At 36.4% G+C, this 22,159-nt stretch overlaps 1 protein-coding gene across 8 annotated transcripts in view; it reads right to left on the minus strand.

Annotated features, from left to right (window-relative positions):
* The window catches only part of TAB2 (TGF-beta activated kinase 1 (MAP3K7) binding protein 2), a 62,159-nt gene that overhangs the window by 29,920 nt on the left and 10,080 nt on the right, over positions 1-22,159 (minus strand). For 6 of the 8 annotated variants that reach the window (XM_059700096.1, XM_059700095.1, XM_059700091.1 and 3 more), the window contains exon 2: positions 10,403-10,551. The exons of 1 other annotated variant lie outside the window; for it this stretch is intronic. The gene's annotated coding sequence lies outside the window, so the exon portion shown is untranslated. Of the gene's footprint in view, positions 1-5,626; positions 5,715-10,402; positions 10,552-22,159 lie in introns of all 8 variants that reach the window. One more of the 8 variants, XM_059700092.1, reaches the window with a different exon arrangement.

Raw genomic sequence — 22,159 nt, forward strand, 5'->3', positions numbered from 1 at the left:
GTGTGTCCAAAATCAAATTCTTAATGTCCCCCCATCCAAACCAATCCTTCCCCAGTCTTTTTCATCTAAGCAAATAGTACCATCATTCATACAGTTGTTCCTCCTCTAACATCCCATATCCAATCCATCATCAAATCATGTTAGATATATCTGCAAAAAAAAAAAAATATTCTGAATGTGAATTTCTCCATCTCTGTTACTGCTTTTGTCCAAGCCATCATAATTCACCTAGATCAGCGGTTCTCAACCTGTGGGTTGCGACCCCTTTCGGGGTCGAACAACCCTTTCACAGGGGTCACCTAAGACCATCGGAAAACGCATATATAATTACATATTGTTTTTGTGATTAATCACTATGCTTTAATTATGTTCAATTTGTAACAATGAAATTGGGGGTCACCACAACACAAGGAACAGTATTAAAGGGTCGCGGCACTAGGAAGGTTGAGAACCACTGACCTAGATTGAAAGCAAAGGTCTCCTAATTGGTATCTTCCCTGCTTCACTCTTTGTTCTACATGCATCCCCCACTCTACTGAGGGGTGTGATCTTTGTAAAAATTAAGTCAATCATTCTCCCTGCTAAAAATCCTACAACACACAGCTCCTGGCTAACTACCAGCCCTCAAACTTCATCTCCTACCATTCTCCGTGTTCCCTCAGTTCTGAACTGAGCCTTTGGTTCTTTGATTTCTCAAAGAAGCCAATCTCATTCCTCCCTTAGGCTTTTGGACTGGCTGTTCCTTGTGTCTGGGATACTTTCCCCTCGGATTGCTTACATGGGTCCTTCTCTTACCTCATGAAGATCTCTAACCAAATGTCACTTCCTCAGAAACAGCTTCCCTGACCAATCTATCTAAAATAATGCCACACCTGTCTACCAACCCATCACATTCTTATACCCTTTTTCTTCATAGCATTTATCGATACATGACATATACTTATTATCTATCTAGGTATCTCCAAAATGTTAGTTCCACAGGATTAAGAACTTTGAAGCTTATTGCTGTCTCCCCAGGATCTAGGTCAAAGAAGCAACATTTTGATGAAATGAAGGTTTTACTGTTTGATTTCTTCAAATTCCTTTGTTTCACGACATTTCTAATGATCTAGATATTTGCTGTTCCCAGAAGCAAATATCTAGAGGGAGAAGCTTATCCAGAGGACGAAGCAAATACATTTTCAGTCTAATTCAGGAACATTTTATTATTTAAAAGAGGATAAATCATGAAAATAAATTTCAACTTATTTCATTATTAAAACATATACAGAAAGCTCTAAAATTCTTTAAAAAACTATCACACTTGCTTTTCTCATAAAGACTATCAAGTACACAAATGAAGAAACTGTTCAAATTTATTTGGGGGTTTCACTTTCTGCAATGGCTAAGTAGCTCCTACTAGACCAACTCTCTCACCAAGAACAACTATAAACAATAGACAAAGTATAAAAAGCAACTACTTGAAGGCAGAAAGCAGAAACAGCAATGGGGTGGTGGTGGTGGTGGTGGTGGTGCTAGGGATGGGGAGAAGAGAGTCAGTACTTAGGAGAGAGTACAGCATGGGGTGACTTTCCATTTTTAAAAATAGCTTATAGCCAGAAAGCAGGCCCCAGTTGGTTCGGGTAGATAAAACCTAGACAGAAAACCTGCAACCTTACTCGCTTACTGAAACAAAGGACAGACTTTGACATAACCACAACAGCTGAAAACTAGTGAGTAAATCACAGAAAGAACAGAAGCACCAAATTCTACATATTCTATCTACACACATCTCTGATCCCCAAACTATACATATGTGAGTGATTCCAAGCAGCCAGGCTAAGGCTAAAATAACAAAAGTGAGATTTCAGTGTATAGTTGAGTTCAGCCAAGTTAACTAAAACAGACAAGCAAGCAAACAAACCAACCAACCAAATATCAATACTAATTGGAGGAACACAATAGAATTCAGTCTTTACTGTGTGTCATTCATAATGCCCTTGCTCTCCAGGCCACAGAAACCCACGGGTTAAATACACGTTCACATTTAGGTAACAATTTTAACTCACCCACTATTTTATCTCACCCACTATTTTATCTTTTGTCTGCCTCCTTCTGCTACCAGATCTGATGCCTGCCATCTCAGTTTATCTTGCTATCAGTCAATTTTTTCATCTTTTTCACATCATTCAAAAACAGAAATTAAAAGGTGGTATGGTACATTATGGAAAATTGTAGAGAACAGAGCAAGAAAAAGGTAGGGCCCAAATCATGAAGTGCTTTTTAGGCCATTAAAATTTGGAGGTTTTACTTTCAGAGTAATGGGAAGCCACTTGAAGGATTTAAGCTCAGAAGTAGGGAAGGTGACATGATTGAAAAATTACATATATTTGGAGAACGGCTGGCTATAACAGAGAAAAGGGCAAAAGAATATGTGAGAAGACCAGTAAGAAAATTGCTGTAGTCTAACCAGGAAATGTAACAGCTTGTAATTGCAGAGAAACCAATGGAGACCGAGTAGAAGGAAAAACTTAAAAGATATTTAGGAAGTATTTTGTTCTTTAGTTTCCACATATGAGTAAGATCGTGTGATACTTGTCTTTCTCTGACTGGCTTATTTCGCTTAGCATACTTTCCAGGTCCCTCCGTGCTGTCTCAAAGGGTAAGAGATCCTTCTTTTTTACTGCTGCATAGTATTCAAGGGTGTAAATGTACCACTGTTTTGTTTTTTTTTATCTGCTCATCTACTGATGGGCACTTGGGATGTAAGCTCTGGAGATAATTTTTTCTTCCTGTGAATATTGGAATCTCGAGTTACACAGGATCTAGGAAATCTTGTAAAAGTATGTAATTTGAGAGGTTAGAGAAAAGCCTTGTTGCTCAGTAGACTCCTTGCCAGACTTCCTCTTTCACATATCTGTCCAATTTTACCTCTTAAAAACCAACTCTTGGCAACAAATTCTTTATAGTAACACTAGAGGCCTGATGCACAAAATCTGTGCAAGGGGCTTAGCCCTCGCAGCCCCTCACAGCCCCAGCTGGCCCGCTCAGCCTCGGCCGGCCCTCACAGCCCCAGCTGGCCCACTCAGCCTCGGCAGGCCCTTGCAGCCCCGGCTGTCTTGGCTGGCCCTCACAGCCCCGGCTTTGTTCAGAAGATTGTCCAGACAGTTGTACTGCTGTTTAGTCTAATTAGCATATTAGCTCTTTATTATATAGGCTTAGTTTCAAAGTGGAGAAAGTAACTTATTCACTGCTGTATCCTAAATATTTAGAAAGTGTATGGCAACTAGAAGATGCTTAGTAAATATTTGTTGCAAGGAATCTCTATGCATCAGAATACATACCTATTTTAAAGACTACTATAAAAAGTAGTAGTCTCTCCAAACTAAAGTGATTTCCTTACCCTCAGCTATAAGTCAGTGCTGCTATAATACCTTGCCTTGAAATTGCATATTTGTTCCAATATAATTGATATATTAGGGAACAATTTGAGCATTAAGTAAATTTTGCTGTGATTTTGTCTGTGAGAAATACCAGATGAATACAGAAAATCATATTCACCTGAAACAAGTTAATGAATACACAAAATGTAAATATGAACACACCTCAAACATCTGCTAGCTCCCTCACTCACTGCGTCTGTATGCAGTCAGTTGGTCACATACATCCACATCTTGTGTTACAACTTTCCTTCTGATTTCAGAAAACCCTCCTTTGACCACTTCACAATAATAAGCTGCCACACTTACGTTCACTTCTATAAGCAAACTTCAGGCTTTTTCAAAGCAAAGAACAATTTATTTGTATAAATGCTGTATAAATATTTATATATTTCTTAACCGCTTAACATTTATACATGCTTTTTTTAAAAAAATATATTTTATTTATTTTTTACAGAGAGGAAGGGAGAGAGATAGAGAGTCAGAAACATCGATGAGAGAGAAACATCGATCAGCTGCCTCCTGCACATCCCCCAATGGGGATGTGCCCGCAACCCAGGTACATGCCCTTGACTGGAATCGAACCTGGGACCTTTCAGTCCGCAGGCCGACGCTCTATCCACTGAGCCAAACTGGTTTCGGCATATATACATGCTTTTTAAAGGTCCCTATCTTTTTTTAATGTTCACTTAATGAAGTTTTTGAGTGTTGTACCCCAAATTCTATTTTTTCCCATAAACCCTGTTTGTTTGTTTTTGGTACAATCTGCAAAGCATGGTGATTTTTAGAAATAAATACCTATGTCAAATGTTAACAGAACGACTGCAAAGCTCCTCTGACCCCAACAACTATTAACACTAACTTCCCCAGGATGTCTAATGTGAAGGCAGAATGTTTCAACTTATCTTTGGTTGTCAATATGATGTTAGCAGTTTCTTATCACTAATTACAATGTGTCTTTTCTGTGGATTGCCTGACATTATCACACTGCAGTTGAGTTATTCTTTAAAGAATAACTATGATATGCAATAAAAATAGCAGGATGATGCTATAATTTTTTAAATAAAAGTTAAAGCAAATTTTGAAACCTTTTGGCCTGAAGGAAGATTTTAGGATTTAGCCAGAAAAATAATTCTATTACCTGCTTAGTTATGTATACAATTTTAAGCACCTTTTACATTATTGATATATTATGTACATATGTCATCAAGTGCCAGTTAGGTAATAACTGATGCACTTCACATTTTTTCCCCTTTTAATGTTTTATTACCTATCACATATAAATTACAACCACACAATATAATTCTCACTCAAGATGATGGTTTGAATCATGAAATTTCAAGTATGAAATGTATTGTTTATTTCAGAGGGAAAGTAAGCAATACAACCAGTCTTCTTGTCTATTTTTGTGATTCAGTACTTTAAGAGATAAGCTTAAATTACATAGCACGTTCAGAGAATGCCTCATTCCCTGACGACGAGGGGGTCAATGAGGTGTTATAGTATATAAGAATTAAGATTCAAATTGCCTACAAGCCATGGACAGTTGTATTCCTCGTATGATGAGTGTGCACTTCACATTTTTTAACTTTAAAATAATTTACAAATGTCATTAAACATGAAAAATTTCAAAATTATTCTTAACAGCGAATTAGTAGAATTATATTTCTTAGAACATGTTACAAATTTACGAGAGCAAAGCAAAATTCCCTCCCCTGCAAATCTATAATATCAAGCTATTTTTCTACAAGTTCAAGTATAAGAATTATAGCTATGTAAAAAAAATCTAAAATTCAAATACTAACAACCATTCAAGATTAAAACAAGATAATTATAATCTGTCTTTAGCATAAAACAGATGTCATATTTAATAATTTTACATAGTTAACCAGTTATTTGCAAAAATAAAATAACAGCAACGTACCAAATCAATCATATGAATGCTACTTAATTTAGGTTAACTATTATGTTTAGAGTTCTTTATAAACTAAAAGGGAGCAATGAATCATGTTACCAAACTATAGATTTCTCAACTTTATAATCCTATACTAATTTACTTTCTAAAGAAAAATAATAAACATTAATAGATGAAGTAACATAATGATGTACACTATCTTTTCTTAAAAATAAAGCCCCCCAATTTTCTCTTTTAATAAACTGCCTCAAGTCTATGAATGTTGACCATTTCTTATGGCTAAAAGGCTTACCAGTAATACGTTCTTCTAAAAGGAATGTGCAATTCAGCCACACTTGGCAATTTATGTACTGTGGTTTTGTGGTGAGTGCTACCATTTTCTAAGGATCAAAAAAAGTGCAATAAATCTAAGACAGAATGGTTATAATTCATCAAAACATATTATATAACGACCTTTTTGTGTATTTTCCAAATCACCTCTCATTATTTTCCAATACATTAGGGCTTTAAGATAAAAACAGTTAACTGCCCTAGCCAGTTTGGCTCAGTGGCTAGCAGGGGTGGGCAAACTTTTTGACTCGAGGGCCACAATGGGTTCTTAAACTGGACCGGAGGGCTGGAACAAATGCATGGATGGAGTGTTTGTGTAAACTAATATAAATTCAAAGTAAACATCATTACATAAAAGGGTACGGTCTTCTTTTTTTTTCGTTTTATTCATTTCAAACGGGCCGGATCCGGCCCGCGGGCCGTAGTTTGCCCACGGCTGGGCTAGAGCGTCAGCCTGCAGACTGAAGGGTCCTAGGTTTGATTCTGGTTAAGGGCACATGCTCGGGGTGCGGGCTCGATCCCCAATAGGGGGTGTGCAGGAGGCAGCCGATCGATGATTCTCTCTCATCATTGATGTTTCTCTCTCTCCCCCAGCAGGGGGGTTAGTGAGGGCCGACCAAATGACTGAGCAGCAGGCTGCGTGGGGCGACCAGGCCGGCAGTAGGGGCATTTGGGGGTGACCAGGCTGGCAGGGGGTGGGGGGCAGCGAGGGGCGACCAGGCTGGTGCGGGGGCAGTTGGGGGTGACTAGGCTGGCTGGGGGGGGAGGCAGTAAGAGGTGACCAAGCCAGCGGGGGGAGGGGGGTCAGTTAGGGGCGATCAGGCAAGCAGGCAAGCCAGTGGTCCTGGATTGTGAGAGGGATGTCCAACTGCCGGTTTAGGCCCGATCCTGGAGATCGGGCCTAAACCGGCAGTCGGACATCCCCCGAGGGGTTCCAGATTAGAGAGGGTGCAGGCTGGGCAGTCCCTGCCCCCCACCCCCCGCAAAAATTTCATGCACCGGGCCTCTAGTAAATAATAAAAGTCTTGCAGGATATAACTGGTGACTGTATTGGGGGGAAAGCCATGATAGAACATGATAAATTTGAGGAATTATGGCTATAATGCAGCTGAGAAGTGAGATGAAGATGAAAAAGTGAGAAATTTTCAGTGAAAATATACAGTTTTCAGATAATGTAAAATATACATATAAGAAAATTCTACTAGTCTGGAACTTTCTCATAGATATGACCCACTTTTTAGTTCACCATTTCTGGGATCCATTCCACAAACATTGCCTACTATATGCTATGCAATGTGCTTATTATGCAAAAATGAATAAAATAGTCCATGCTTTTGAGAAGATTATAATCTAGATTTCAGATTTATACTGGACTTCTCACAGCACATCTGTTATGTCATTTTATCCTCCCCACATATAGAGCAGAGAAGACAATTGTTATACCATAGTTTTTTAAACTGAAGAGAATCACAGAAAGACGTATTAACAGATATATTTAGTTTCAATGGAGTCAGTAGCAGATCAACTGTGGTGTCACTACCCACTGTTACTACAATCACTTGTGAGATGAGTTGAATGAAATTAGTTGCTAGTAATAAAGTACCAGAGTTCTACCTCTCTATCTATATAAATTAAACCATCTAATCTAGACAAACACAGGTATTCAAAGAGGAGCATAAAAGGATGACCATCTCAGTGTGTATTAACAACCTGAATGTTCAATGAGGAATGAATAAGTAAATCATTGTATAGCAATACTAAGGAATACCATGCAACCGTTTTTAAAAAGTGGAGTAAGATATCCAGATAATTATATGGAAAGACTTGTAAGACATTACCAAATGAAAAAAAGATGCAAAACCCATGTATTATAGATTTGTGCTTTTTTAAAAAAAGATACAAAAAAGAGAAATTTTAAACAGATATTTTATATGTATGTATAGGAAAGGTTCTGATAGGATATCACTAATTATTTGGAAGAGAGAGCTGGGTAAAGGACTCATGATAGAAGATGGTCCAAGGAGGTTTAGTCATCTTTGCTATGTTTTTATTCTTTATAAGAATATATATGCATGTATTATTTGTATAATTAGTCATAAACAATTGAGATAATTAGAGCAGAATATTTTCCTTATAAAATTATTTCCTATATATTTTCACATAACGTAACTTGTATTCTGATACATGGGTAGGAGAGTAATAATGGAATGAGTTATTTGAAAGTACCTGTACTTAGCCAACTATATGTAATTTTAAATACTTAAAGGACTATGTTATCTATGTTGAAACTGTTACTGATATAGCTGTTAACAGCTGCAACAATTATCAATTTTCGGGATGCTTGACAGATGAGATCTACAGTTATGTTTTAATTAATTTAATTTATTCAAAACTACCTCTATGTTTAGTCTTGTACCTTACAATCAATCCACTGGTTAAAAAAAATAAAAAAGGCCTGGTCTATCTCTCTCTCTTTTTACCCTAAGGTTAACTCGACATGAACTAATATGCAGTCCTCAAACTAAGTAACAGGGGTGGGAAACATCCAGTTTTGCAAAATCATTTGGTCTGGCCCTGCCAAGGCATTAGAGGTGAGTTAATTAAATGTTTGACCAAATATAAACGGCTAATTTTTAAGTAGATAATTTTATATAGCCCACGAATGATGTTATAAATATCCAAATGGCCCTTGGCAGAAAGAAGATCCTCCACCCTTAGTTTAAATGTTTAAAAGAAAGAGGTAAGGGGTAGTAGAAAAATAAGCTTATTGTTACTATCTTAAGAGTCTCCCAATAAACACAACACTCTCATAGGATTTATCACACATAAATGTGGACAAGAACAATGTTCTGAGCTTATAATGACTAGTCCTGTGCTAAATGGTTAACACATACTATTCCTCACAATATTCCTGAAGTAAGATTAAACGAGAAATTGCACATAAAACTCTTCATACACAACCCCTGACATTTAATAATAAATGTTGCCCTTTATTAGGTATTACTACTGCCTAATCTTTAACTTTATCAAGCAACCGTTGCTCTGCCACATTCAGTTTATCAAAAGAGTCATTGATTTAAATACACCAGGGCTAAAATATCTTGAATGGATTCCATTATCTACTGAATTAAATCAAACTCCTTCACTTGACTTTGGAAAGCATGTATAGCATAGCTCCATCTCCCATCATATCATCCTGTACCCCACTATTCTCTAGGCACAATGGATTGTTCACAATTTCTAGATCATATTACTTACTTTCACTTCCATAAATTAGAAAGACTCTTTCCACTCTCTGAAGAATTCTATCTATCCTTCAAGGCTCAGTAGAAACATTACCTTCCCTAAAATACTGATTCTCTCTGGTACTTTCAAGTACATTGTTTATACTTCTATTATGATACTTTAAAAAAAATTACTCTCTATAAACTCAATGAAAGTAAGGTTTATTCATTTTGACATCTTTACTGTGTCTAGCACAGTGCTTTAAACACAACTTGCATTCAATAATATAGATTTTTTTTTTTTACCATTACTGATAGCCCCAGTGATAACTAATAAGACTTGAAATTCAGATGCAATTGCCTCTATAATTTCTCCTTTAATTCATATAACAGTGGTAATGTTCCTATAATTCTAGTAGTAGCTCCCTTTCCAGTCCTAATTCAACACTCATATTAAATTTTTTTCAAAACAAATTTTACCAAACAAATAATATGGCACATAATCAGTGACCTAATGCTGACTAGATTGGCTAACATTAAATTAACTATACATTAACAACGTAGGAATATAAGGAAAGCACAAGCTAGAATATTAGTATCATCTCTTAAGATAGCAATTGGAATATTCCTCTGTTCAATATTGGTAATCTCTAACCTATCTGAATTGACCTTTAAAATCAAAAGATATGTATGGTTATCTTTTTTAGTAAATAAAATCACCTTTTATGGATTAATTCTGTTTCTAAATCTGTACAAATTGGTAAAAGCAATAAAGGTTCTTAAAAGCTAACTGACCTCAACCCTCAAAATATTCATAAATTTTCTCTTGGTTAAAATCTAAGGCAGCAGGAAACCTCAGTTTTAATTTTGTTGCTAAAATTCCAACTACTTTCTAGTCTGGTTTCTTTTGCGCACTCAAGAAAAAAATATAGCAAATATTAGTTATATACTTACATTTAAAATAATTAACTTCTTCAGGTAATGGTTCTATATAATACATTATTTGGTTATATATCCAGAAGTCTTACTTATGACTTCCAGTTACTGAAGAATATGTTTACTCTTTACCTAAAGATATTTTAGAAATGGTTGAGAAATGCAGGATGGAGAACTAGTTCATTTACTTCATTTACTTAATTCCCTATATTACTTGTACTATATGTGAACCTCTGAGAGGAAGACAGTTCTATTATGGTTAATGTTTACTCTTTAATGAAGACTAGATTACTTTCTGTACATTTACAGGGCTTAACTCAATAGTATTTCAAATTTATTTTTCTTAAATTATTTCTGGATTAGTTTGCTACCACTAGCAAACAGTTCAATTAGGAATATTCAGGCAAAAGGTATGTTAAGGTCAATACTAGCTGCAAGTTACCTAGATGTTAGGGAGGCTACTATATTTTAAAGCAAGATGACCACAAATTTTGAAAGTAAAGTTTTGGTTATTATAGATTTCATCGTAAGGCAGTTACATAGGCTAAGCTTGACTGGTGCCATTGACTTTAGCATACCTGGAAATAGAAAAATTCAAATTGTAGCTGTTCTTGGTTGGCTCACTGCCATTTTTGCAGCTTACAAATTTTTAATTAAGTAACTGCAGTGAGCTCATCTCTACTGGATACTTCTTTTCCAGGGCAGGTCCAGGAACGGGGTCTGGAGCCTTGAAAGCAGAAGAGAAACTAGAGTAAACTAGAGGTAGGCAGAACAAGAAACGTGACCAGATAACATTATGAGGTCTAACAGCAGTGAGGTAGTTCCCAATGTCTCTTACATAAAATATTTCAAAGTGGAAAGAGGGTCTCTTAAATTACAAGTGATCAGAAGATGCTATTTACATTAGCTGTCATTATTTTTATCTACCCAATTCTATTCTGGACTCCCGATTCTAGAAATTGAAATAGTAGCTTTTATGAAATCTCTAGTGGCTTTTAGCAATAGACTGTCCAACATCAGACCACAGAGTATAACAGAAAGAGAAAAACAATAAACCCAATTTCAATGGTAAAACTTTCCAAAGTCTTCATTTTCAGGTCATTTTGTTTTTCTCTTTTGCTTGCTATCTTATTTACAATGGTCTTCTAACTGTTCCCCTAATTTCCTAAAATGAATTCTCAGAGGTTTCTTTAAAAAATGCTTTAGATACATCCAAGCAGTAAATTTAATTTCAAGTTCTAATAAAAAATAACAAACAAACTTGGTAATTCTTAAAGAGGGAGGCAAAGAATAGCTTATAGTGACTCTGCATCACGTTGGAAATTCTTTTTTCCATAACCAAATTAGATTCAATTATTTTAAAAAGTTTTTGTTAGGTCCATATTAAAAAACAACAACCATACAACTACAAAGGTTACAGAAATGGTAGGATACTAAAAGTGGTAGATTGGTGTACTAATTAGATCACTAAGGCCTGCAAACAATGTCCTTATACTTGGCAGGCTAGCACCCTAAGGAGTTTTTCCAAGAAACCAATCCCACAGCAGTCAAAATAAATTGAATTCTCTGCTGCTGCCAAATGATGGCTGCTGGTGAGAATTGTAACAGGACCAAAAAAAAAAAAAAAAAAAAAAAAAGTGAAGACAAGGATTCAAATAACTTTTTGCATTCTTGGTAACTAGCAATACAACAAAGCAAAATAGAGTAAAAGTAGTTTTTAAGAAAAATGCAAATTTTCCATCACTGTGATGGTATGTTGTTGTTTAAAAAAAAAAAAAAAAAGTCTGGGAGGGATAGATCTAGCCTTGGACAAAAACTCTCTGCAGAAGATTCCTTTCTATGAAATGGGACACCACTGCCCACCTTACTGGATTGCCATGAGAATTCGCTAAAGTCTATAAAGCACCTAAAAACTTGGCCTATATTAGGTATTCAATACATTTTTTGTTCTAAACATGGATATACTTAAGTGTTCATTTTCATAAATGCTAAAGCAACAGCTGTGTAACCAGCTTTAGTTTTAAATAAGTCATCTGCATCACATCCTAAGAGATATAACTCATTTTTCATCATTGCTTGCAGAACTACAAGGTAAATGTGTGTGAGAGTTCAATTCTGAGAGTTAATGATGAATAAAAATATAAGAATTTACATCTAGGATATAAAGAGAATTAGTGGCAAACAAAAAGACATGCAATTCTTCTCCAAGTAAAGTAGAAAATGCTTTTGTCAATACCCTTTTTAAGGTTACACAGTGCTTTTTAAAAAACAAAAGAATCAATACATGATATAACTTAAGTCTTTAAGTCAGAAAATGCCTTAAGGGCAAAGAAAACCCTTACATTTGTGCAACAATTTTCCTCTTACTGACAGAACAGTGGTTTCCACACAAAATTATTATTTACCAAATATGGCTCAAAGATCAGATTACACCTTTCCTGGCATTACTAAGCAATAGAGCAAGTATCACAGCCACAGGAATAAAAAACAACAACTTTAAAGTCCTTCTAAATGTATTTACTGCTGCAACTTTATTTCAAAATAGTTTTCCTTTATATATTTTTATTGATTTCAGAGAGGAAGGAAGAGGAAGAGAGAGAAACATCAATGTTGAGAGAGAATCATTGATTGGCTGCCTCTTGCACATCCCACACTGGGGATCGAGCTGCAACCCAGGCCTGTGCCCTGACCGCCAGCTGGGCTCAAAGTAGTTTGTAGAAGTTAACTTGAAAAGTGTCTTATTCAAAATAGACTGCAATTTACTTAGAGATAAGATTAAATAAGTCTGTGCATTCCCCAGAAGGCCAAAAAAAAAAAAAAAAGTATTTTAAGAATGAGAATCCCCATTAACCTATATGGATAGATTTTCAGTTTAAAGGTCATAAAAGCAATAACAAAAAGAAACACACAAAAAAAACCCCACTTTAGATTAACTAGGGTTCATACTGAAATCTCACTACAGTAATATCTCAGTTGATTCTTTTGGCTTTTCCACACATATAATGTCACTTATAAATAAAGAATTTGCCTCCTTCTTTTCAAATAATTACACCTATTTTGTTTTTTTTTGTCTAATTACATTAGCCAGCATTCCCAAGACAATGTTACGTAATACTAATGCTGGCCACACCTTTTTTGATTCATGGCTTTTTAAAAGGAATTTTGTACTTCACTAAATAATAAAATAGGAATTCTAGTTTTTTACCATAAAAAATGCTGACTTCTGGTCTGAGATATATAAAATCTTAAGTACATTAATTTATTCTTGTTTCACTAAGGATTCCTATCAGAAGTAAACATTTATTTCTCCCTTTTTGGTTCCGTAGTCATTCCCCCCACCCTCACCTAATAATATAATTTAATTTGATTTATTCTTATATTCCTAGGGTGAATCCGATTACAGTATTATTCTGCTAATGTAATGCTAAATTCCATTTGATAGTTTTATTAAGCATTTTTTTGCAACAACTTTTGTGAGATTGGTATATAGCCTTTTGGGCTCATATTTTATCACTAGAGGCCTGGTGCACGAAAATCATGCACTGGGGGGTGTGGGGGCGGGGAGGATCCTCAGCCCGGCCTGTGCCCTCTCACAGTCCAGGAGCCCACGTGGGGAGCGGGCCTAAGCTGTCAGTCGGACATCCTTAGTGCTGCCACGGAGGCAGGAGAGGCTCCCACCACCACTGCTGCGCTCACTAGCTGTGTACCCAACTTCTGGCTGAGTGGCACTCCCCCTGTGGGAGCGCTCTTACCACCAGGGGTCAGCTCCTGTGTTGTGTGTCTGCCTCCTGGTGGCCAGTGCACATCATAGCGACCTGTCGTTCCGCCGTTTGGTCGATTTGCATATCAGCCTTTTATTATATAGGATGTTATGTGCTGTCTTTGTAAAAAGAACTGGGAAGCTTACCCTTTTGCCTTCTCTGTTCTAATATAGTTATCTGGTGCTTGATGTTTTAAGGAATTCAACAGTATAACCTCCTCCTGGGTCTGGTGCTTTTTTCGGGGAAGTCTCTTATTAACTAGTAAGACGAGCACTTTTTATTTATGGTTCCAGATGCTATCCCTTTCATATTTTCTTGATGAAACCAATCCCTTTCTTTTCATTCTCTCCCTTCAACCTATGAACATGTTTAAGTCTTCACCATCTTACACATATATCCATGTACACACTCATATCACAAAAATTTTCTTTACTAGTTATGTCCTGTTTAGCAAGTATTTATTCACAAAGCTATTAATTGAAATTGCTATTTTCAAGGCACTGAGGAAACAGAGTGAGCTGCAGTTCCTGTCCTCTACCTACTTCTAATCCAGTAAGAAACAGAAACATGAATACAAAACCTTGCTATAGCAATGTAAAGAATGAATATGCTATGCTAGTCCATGTATCTCTTACCATTCATACCATGCCAAACTTATCTACTGAATACTTATACTTTGGCTTCAACTTGTTTTAATCTGCCTTCAAGTTTCTTCCCTTGATATTAGTTTTATTCAAATCACCAACTCCAACCTCTTAAAGGATCCTCATTCACATTTTTGCAATAACTTAGGTTCATAAATATTTTAAAATTTTATTAGAGGCACTTCTAATTCACCATTATCACTTGATCCTTATGAAACCACTGAGAAAGGCGAGGTAGTTATTACTCTCACTTTGCAAGTTTCAGAAAATTAAGTAATTTACTGATTATCAAAACTCCAATAAGCAGCAGAGTTAGGGACAGAAATGCACTCATGGCTTTCTAACTCCAGGTCCAGGGTTCCTTCTTCTACACTGTATTAACTTTATTGATTGATTACTAACTTGAATAATTAGTGATCATTCTTTTCTTGAAAACTTTTCTGGTCTGTTTTTCTAGTTTCCAAAGATCCTTATTTCTGTATTAGTTTCTAATGTTTATCAAAAGTATGTAGGTGCAAAGTTATGGTGCTCATTCTCTACCTTCTTCCTTTGGCATCTATCTCATCTACACTTAAGAGCATAATATAAGGAGAATCTCCTTTGAATTAAAGTTTAAGTTTTCTATTTCACTTGATGAAACTTAAATATTCAGAATCATAGAATTCGATATTAAAAGGAGCCTTACAGACTATCTAGTCCAACACCTTTATTTAATAAGAAGAAAAACAAAGTTCAAATAATACAAATTGGTAGCAGAATTTGAATAAAAGTTTACGACAAAATTTGCCTTTTAATATGTATGAATAACAAAATAATGCATACATTTATACACAGTAAATATAAAGCAATTAAACTAATTTTAAGTGTAATTACTGGACTTCATTTCATATTTATTAAAGACTTGTCCCTATTTCTAAGAGATTTTATATGACAGTATTAATGTACTGATTCCAGTATTAAAAGTAGATTTTTTAAAAAGTCACAGAATAGCAATACAGTTAAAACCTACTCAATTCTATATATTCAGGCATTAATTATCTATATTTCAGATTTCTAAAGTGAACTGGGAATCAAAAATCACACCACTACCTATGCTCTAGGACTAGGTTGATATCATGCCCCAATTTACAAGGCAGAAACAGGTATCACTAGACTGCTTGCTGTAAAGCACTTGGATCAGTGCCTGGTACATAGTAAGCATTCAAAACATGTCAGCTACCACTGGTGCTGCAACAATTACTCCTTTTGAATATATTTACATCATTATAAATATGGCCATATTAATGATTCAACTATACAGAAAAGAATACTATTAGTGGACAAGTAACTCAACTCCACTCCTTCAGTCTATTTTCCAGGTGTGCAGGGCCCCCATTCTTAGTTATCTAGGAACACCTTTCCAACCACTCCCAACCTACAAAAGTCTGAAGACTCTAGAAATTCAGAGCTTATCTTAAAAGAAAAGGCATTTGACAAAATTCAGTACTCAGTCATGATAAAAATTCTTAAAACTAGGAATAGCTTGTCAACCTAATAAAAAGAATCTGCAAAAAACCCTACAACTAACATAAATTTAATGGTGAAAGACTGAATGCATTTCCTATAAGATCAGGAACAAGACGAGCTTGTTTGATTTCACCGCTCCTATGACACACAGTACGGGAAATACTAGCCAGAGAAGTAAGGCAAGAAAAGGAAATAAAAGGCACATAGAGCCGAAGCCGGTTTGGCTCAGTGGATGGAGCGTCGGCCTGCGGACTGAAAGGTCCCAGGTTCGATTCCGGTCAAGGGCATGTGCCTGGGTTGCGGGCACATCCCCAGTGGGAGATTTGCAGGAGGCAGCTGATCGATGTTTCTCTCTCATTGATGTTTCTAACTCTCTATCTCTCTCCCTTCCTCTCTGTAAAAAATCAATAAAATATATTTTTAAAAAAAGGCACATAGAAGGGAAAACACTGTCTCTATTCACAGACACATTAGAAAATGTACAGAATCAATAAAAAAAACTCCTAGAATAGTTTAGCTTAGCAAGGTCTCAGGATACAGGGTCAACTCACAGAAATCAACCATATTGCTATAAACTGGCAATGAACAACTGAAAAACAAAATTAAAAACACAGCAGTACTTACAATTGCTTCAAAAAAATGTTTCTAGGTGTAAATCTTAAAAGATCTCCTATATATAAGGAGAGATATACTGTGTTAATGGATTAAAAAACAAAATAAAAATGTCAATTTCCCAATTGAACTATGGTTTTAATGCAGTTCCTACCAAAATCCCAGCAGGATTATTTTGTAGATTCAAAACTTTACATAGTAAGGAGGTGGAACAGCTAAAACAATTCTGAATAAGGAGTATTAAGTTAGAGGAATTTCACTACCTGATTTTAAGACTTACTATACAGCTACAGTAAACAAGACAGTAATTCCTGATAGAAGGATAGCCTCAAAGATCAATGGAACAGAACAGAGAATTCAGAAATAGATTCTCACAAGTACAGTCATCTGATTTTTGACAAAGGTGCAAATGCAATTCAATGGAGGAAGGATCACTTTTTAAAACTGATTATTAGAGAGGAGAGGGAGAGGGAAAGAGGGAGAGGGGGAGAGAGAGACATTGATGTGAAAGCGAAACACTGAGTGGCTGCCTCCTGCATACCGCCTACCAGGGATGGAGCCTGCAACCTGGGCATGTGTCCTGACTGGGAAACAAACCAGCAACTTTTCGGTACACAGGACGATGGCCAATGAACTGTGTCACACTGGCCAGGCCATGGAGAAAGAATATTTTTTTCAACAGATGGTGTAGAAACAACTGGACATCCATAGACAAAAAATAAACTTCAATCTAAACTTCACACTTTTATGTAAAAACTAGAGGCCCGGTGCACAAAATTTGTGCACAGGTAGGGTCCCTAGTTTTGGCTGGTGATCAGGGCTGATCTGGGCCTTCCTTCCCCTGGCTGCCAGTCGGGGCCTTCCTTCATTCCGCACTGCACCCTGGTGGTCAGCCCACGTCATACTGAGCGGTAGAACTCCCGAGGAGACAATTTGCATATTAGCCTTTTATTATACAGGATTAAGTAAAAATGGATTACAGAATTATGTATTCAAGATATAAAGCTTTTAGAAGAAAACAGAAGAAAGTTTTGGGATCTGAGGATAAGCAAAGAATTCACAGATTTGACAACAATGGAACAATCCATTAAAGAAAAAGTGGATAAATTAGACTTCATCAAAATTATTTTTTTGTTTGCTCTGCAAAAGCCACTGTTAAGGAGAAGATAAGCTGCAGACCACGAGAAAATATTTACAAATCACAAACTCAAAAAAGGCTTTGTATCTAGAATATGTAAAGAACTCACTAAATTTCAACAAGAAATCAATAATCCCATTAGAATATGAGCAAAAGACTTGAACAGACATTCACCAAAAAGGACATATAGATAGCAAAGTTCATGAATATATGCTCAACATCATTAGCCATTAGGGAAATGCAAATTAATGGTACAATGAGATGTCACTACATACCTATTAGAATCACTGAAATAAAAAATAAATACTAAATACTGGCAAGGATGCGGAGAAACTGAATCTCACGTATATTGGTGGGAATGTAAAATGATGCAGCTGCTCTGGAAAAGGCTTCTTATAAAGTAAAACATATACTTATCACACAACCCATCCTGGGAACTTATTCTAGAGAGATAAAAATGTATTTTCACATAAAAACCTGTACAAAACTATTTACAGCAGTTTTAGTTTTATCACTCCAAACTGGAAACAGAAAAGTCCTTCAGTCAGTCAATAGTTAAACAAATTGTTGTACAGCCATACAATGGCATACTTCTTAGCATTAAAATGAAAGGAACTACTGAAACACACAACATATTGGATGGATTTTAAGGACATAATGCTGAGTGAAATAAACCAACGATAACATAATGTATAATTCCATTTATATAACACTCTCCAAGTACTAAAATTAAAGTGATAGAGAACAGATCAGTGATTGCCAGAGGTTAAGGTTGTGGAAAAGGTCTGCCTATATATAGATGGTCCCTGACTTACCATAGTTCAACTTAACCATGGTGCAAGAGCAATGCACATTCAGTAGAAATGAACTTCAAATTTTGAATTTTGATCTTTTCTCGTGCTAGTGATATTCAGTAGATACTCTCTCATGTGTTGCTGTTCAGTGGCAGCGAGCTGCAGCTCTCCATCAGCCACAAGAACACCAGGGTAAGCAACCAATGTTCTACAGTGTTGTGTGTTGCCAGCATTCTGGACACTGTGTTTTGTTTTCACATCCCATCATGTCTACAAAATGCCCGTATCTTTGACTCTTGCTTCTGATAAGAAGAGGAAGGCAATTACTCTTGAAATGAACCTCAAGATAATTGCCCAACTGTAGGTTAATGTAACGTGTTCTAAGCATGCTTAACATAGGCTAGACTAAACTTTGATGTTGGTAGCTTAGGCGTACTACATTTTCGACTTAACGGTATTTTCAACTTATGATGGGTTTATTGGATCCTATGTCGAGGAACATCTATATATAGATAACACAAAGAAATGTCTTTGTGGTGATGAGTATTTCTAGTTCTATATCCTGACTGTGATGGTTACGTAAACCTATACACATGATAAATGATATAGAACTATACATATACAATGACCAAAAAATAAATCATGTTATAAGTGAGGGCAAAAGGCTTAAAACTCTTCAGTGGCTTCCTATCTCATCCTGAATAAAATCTAAAGTCCTTACTACAATCTAAAGATGCTACATGAAAAGCACATACCCAAATGTCATCTTCCCTTCTCCCTCTGTCTTAGCTCCAACTACACTGGCCTTCTTGCTCTTTGAACATTTCAAGCATGCTCCCACCTACAGTCCTCTGCATTTGTTTTTGCCTCCATTTGGAAACCCTTCCCTTGATCACTTCAAGTACTTGCTCAAATCTCTTCTAATCAGAGAAGTTTTCCCATCTCACACCATATAAAGTGATGTCTTCTTCCTCTTTCTCTCTCCAAAGAAACCTTAAAATCAGCAAATAGAACTCAAACATCTTCCTCATCTGTTACTGTCCCCTGGAATGTTCTTGTATTGGTGAATGGCAGTACTCAAGCTAGGGCACGTGCAATCCTTACCTTGTTTTACTTAATACTCAGTTTTGGCTTCTCAATTCATCACCTACTCTTTTACTTAATCACAGACCTAATTCAGCTCCTTATCAACTCTTAAATATCTGTCTCTCTCCCACAAATGGCTCTTTTCAAAAACTAGAGGCCCAGTGCATGAATTTGTGCACCGGCGGGGTCCCTCGGCCTGACCTGTGCCCTCTTGCAATCCGGGACTCCTCGGGAGATGTCGGACTGCCAGTTTTGGCCTGATCCCCACAGGCCAGGCCGAGGGACCACACCAGTGCGTGAATCCATGCCGTGGGCCTCTAGTATGCATATAAGATCTTTGGTTAATCTCTTCCTGCCCTCCCTCCTCCCCCCTAAGATTCATCAGTCTGTTCCATGTTTCCATGCCTGTGCTTTGAGCGTCTGCCCGCTGGTGGTCAGTATGCATCATAAGTACTGGTCGAACGGTCGCTTAGGCTTTTATATATATAGATACTCTCTACAATGCAGCCAGAGAAATCTTTATAGAATATGAATTTACGCACTTGCCTTCCATCATTTATAGGATGAAGTCAAATCTACTTTATAAAGCATGTAAGTATCTTCATACTCTGCTTCCTTAATTTTTCACCTCACTTCCTATTAACCCAGTGCTAGTGCCTAATGCACTGTGGAACTACTCAGTTACTGAATATGTGTGGACTTTCCTCTCTCTCCATCCTTTGTGCATGTTGTTCTGACTGAAATGGCTTTTCTTCTCCCAACTTGTACTTCTATTTGACACACATTTAGATTAAGTGTCACTTTTCCTCTGAAGATTTCCTTCTCATATCCCTTTATCCCTCACTGAGCCAGACATCCCCTCCCATAGATTCCTGAAGTGTTCTATGTTTAACCCTGTCACTGCATTTGTTACAGCAAAGCATACTATTTTGCATGTCTATTGAGGGCAAGAACTGTACTCATCTCTCCATCCTTATCACCTAGCAAAGTACTTGGCACAGAGTAAGAACTCAAAACCACTGGATTAGTGAATTAGACGGACTAATAAAAAATGCAGAGATGAGATATAGTGAAAGAATGAGTCAGGCAAGATTTCTTGGGTTAGCCACCTATTTTGCATAGGTGTGTCAAAGAAGGCATATGAAACAAACTCTATGGAGTCTCTTGCTAGTCTTTTGATCATGTGATATCCTATAAAAGTTGAAGTACTAATCCTGTGGCTTGGCTTGGCTAAGATCACAAGTTCAATTTTCCCATGAACCAGTTACCTTCCCCCAAAAGTACTTATTGTTCCACTTGCAGAGCTTCAGAAACTGCTCTAAGCAGTCATCCTGTAAATTCATGCAACTGTTCATGAGGGGAAAATCTCATGAAGAGAATGATGATGTCTCATGCAGGCCAACCAATCACCTCAGCTAGAAAAATCTCAAAGAAAAAACCTGAAAGAAAAAGCAAGGTCAACCAATACATGCCAATACATTTTTATATGTAAAAAAGCGGAATCATCTATGTGGACACAGGAATTTTTTGAAACCCCCGTTTCCCAGTTTATCTTTCCATTTCTTTAGAAAATTATCATAAAGTGGCAAACAGTACTTAGTCAAGTACAGTCAAAAGGTAAACAGCAAGTTACACTCAATGCAATTAAATAACAAGCATCAGGAAATTTAGCACTATATCCCAATGAATGTAAACATGGACACAGAAAAGAATATTGTTGACATAACAGAAAAAATATTAATTAGCAACTTAAAACAGAAAAAGTACAAGGTTATTTTATACAGATAAAGTGGCACAAGTTTATAGTACATTTAACTCATATTTGAAGTGTTTTCAAAATCTGATCCATGCCAATTTTTCAGTGCTTTTCATACAAAAGAATTATGGGTTGTAGACTACTTCCAAATTGAAAATGTGGGTTTTTCACAGGAATGGGTAAGAAAAATAAAAAGAATTAATAATAACTTGCATGTTTATTTTGTGATTAAAAAAATAACAGTGATGTTTTATTTATTTCATCCTTGGTCTAAAGCAGGGGTGGGCAAACTTTTTGACTCGAGGGCCACAATGGGTTCTTAAACTGGACCGGAGGGCCGGAACAAAAGCATGGATGGAGTGTTTGTGTGAACTAATATAATTTCAAAGTAAACATCATTACATAAAAGGGTACGGTCTTTTTTTTTTTTTTTTTTTTTTTTTTTTTAGTTTTATTCATTTCAAATGGGCCGTAGTTTGCCCACGGCTGGTCTAAAGAGTTCCAGCAAATTAAACAGTATAGAAATTATTTTTTTTCATTCTATTTGTTGAGGAAAAATGAATTGAACAAGTATCCTGAAAAAAACAACTGTCTAACAAAACTAAACTCCAATGAAATTATTTCCCATTATTTAAGTTACATATATCTAATGTAACTAGAACTAGAATTCCCCTTGTCCTTTTTTTTTTTTCTTTGCTGTATTGATTTCAGAGAGGAAGGGAGAAGGAGAGAGATAGAAACATCAATGATGAGAGAGAATCATTGATTGGCTGCCTCCTGCAGCCACAACCCAGGCATGTGCCCTTGGCCGGAATCGAACCTGGGACCCTTCAGTCCACAGGCTGATGCTCTATCCACTGAGCCAAGCCGACTAGGGCAACTTTGTCCTATTTGAAAGATTGGATTTCTAAAAATTAAACTTTACTAAATAGAAGGTGCTCAAAAATGAAGCTAATATAAATTACAGTGAAAAACAGCTGTAGCACAGGTTACCACAGGGTATATTTTACATTTTGACTAGTACTTATTGATGTCTAC

Source organism: Myotis daubentonii, chromosome 6 (assembly GCF_963259705.1).
Source record: "Myotis daubentonii chromosome 6, mMyoDau2.1, whole genome shotgun sequence".
Lineage (NCBI taxonomy): Eukaryota > Metazoa > Chordata > Mammalia > Chiroptera > Vespertilionidae > Myotis > Myotis daubentonii.